Source organism: Meleagris gallopavo, chromosome 2, assembly GCF_000146605.3.
Source record: "Meleagris gallopavo isolate NT-WF06-2002-E0010 breed Aviagen turkey brand Nicholas breeding stock chromosome 2, Turkey_5.1, whole genome shotgun sequence".
NCBI lineage: Eukaryota > Metazoa > Chordata > Aves > Galliformes > Phasianidae > Meleagris > Meleagris gallopavo.
The window spans coordinates 21,784,191-21,785,769 of NC_015012.2; the positions used below are offsets into that span (position 1 = coordinate 21,784,191).

Below are 1,579 nucleotides of genomic sequence, written 5' to 3' on the forward strand. Positions count from 1 at the left end.
AAGATTTAATTTTTTTTTTAAATTTTCCCTCATCAGATTGCCACAGATGATACATTTGCAATACAGAGACAATACAAACTCTTCAAAGTATAATACATTTTAACAAAATACAACAAAGATGACATTTTGTTTTTCATTTCATAGTTGTCTTTTTTTCAATTAAAACTCAAAAGAACTCAAAAAAGTCTAAAAAGATACTAGCTGTTTGAAATCTTATTAACATAGAGGTTTTAGTGCTGAGGATTTAAAAATAAAGTCTCACTGCATACTATCAAACCACAGATTGCTGAGATACAGGGAAAACCAAATAGATCAGTTATCAAAAACAGGAACTACGAAACTAGATTCCACAAAAGTTTGTGCAAAATCAAGTGAAAGGTTCCCTGAAGATACGAAAAATTGGTCTCATTACTCACGCCAATCTCAAGCCATTCAAAAAACATACGACCTCTCAGATTTGAATGTGTTTTCTGGTACAAATGTCAACTCTTTGCAGCAAGAAACAGCAACCGTGTCATCTGCTCGAGTTACATAAGTGGCATTTGCTTGGGCTGAGTATTTTCAAAGAAAAGAAAACCACACCTGAAGTCAGCCTCTTGAAGAGACAGACCTTTTGTAGTTTTATTCTCCAAGATTTGGATTTTCCAAATACACGTGCTCTTATCAGCTCTATTTTTAACCTGCCGCTCATATAGGATACTTAAAATTCTGAACATGTTTACATTATCCACACAGAAGGCTAATGGAACTGCATACCAGACAGTCATGCATAATTCAAATCAATATCCTCAGGCTTGCAACTCCAAGTCAAAGCTGCCTTTAAATAAGCTGGGTGTGACTTTAACATGAATAAAGCGTTTCTAATTTTTAACCTTTATCTGACAAATTGATACATTTGCAAAGGAATGTCATAAATCTGCTTTAAAAATTGAAACAAACAGAATATCAGGATAATGACATCTTTTAAAAACATTTTTAGGGACTGAATTAGAATGGTTCAACAAGACTGAGCACAAAGGTTACAAATAAAGAGCAGGGTAATTCTTATGTATTTCTTAAACACCTTGTAGAAATGTATACATAAAAACACACAATGTCAGAATATTAAGCGGTGTAGAAGGTGAACTCACAGGATTTCCAATTTACAAACTTAAAGATCAAGCTTTAATTGAATTGGGAATAGGTGACTCCACACAGAAATTCCTATTCCCAACTAAGCATGTCTGCTTGCTTCTGTCTAAGGACCAGAACCAGAATTTCAGTAATAAAATATTTTTCCCTTTGGGTTCTCTCAGTGTGCTTCCATAAGGCTATTATTCCAGCACAGCAGATAACCTTGAAGCACACAGAAATAACCAGAAGCATGGCAATTACGCTAAGAATCTGTTACCAGATTAGCCTAAATAAAGTAGAAGAAAAGTAACTGGGGGAGGGGGAAACAGCAGGGACAAGATGGGATGAGACTTACACGCTGTATAACATAAAAACTTACCCTTCTCCCCAGAGAGAATATTCCAACAAATCTTAAAAGTTAGGGTAACTAAATCATCAAAGTATTGTATATGTACTTATTAAAAAA

The 1,579-nt window shown here is 34.3% G+C and overlaps 1 protein-coding gene across 7 annotated transcripts in view; it reads right to left on the bottom strand.

The window, feature by feature from the left end:
• The window catches only part of SYT14 (synaptotagmin 14), a 72,635-nt gene that overhangs the window by 46,541 nt on the left and 24,515 nt on the right, over positions 1-1,579 (bottom strand). The window lies entirely within an intron of this gene.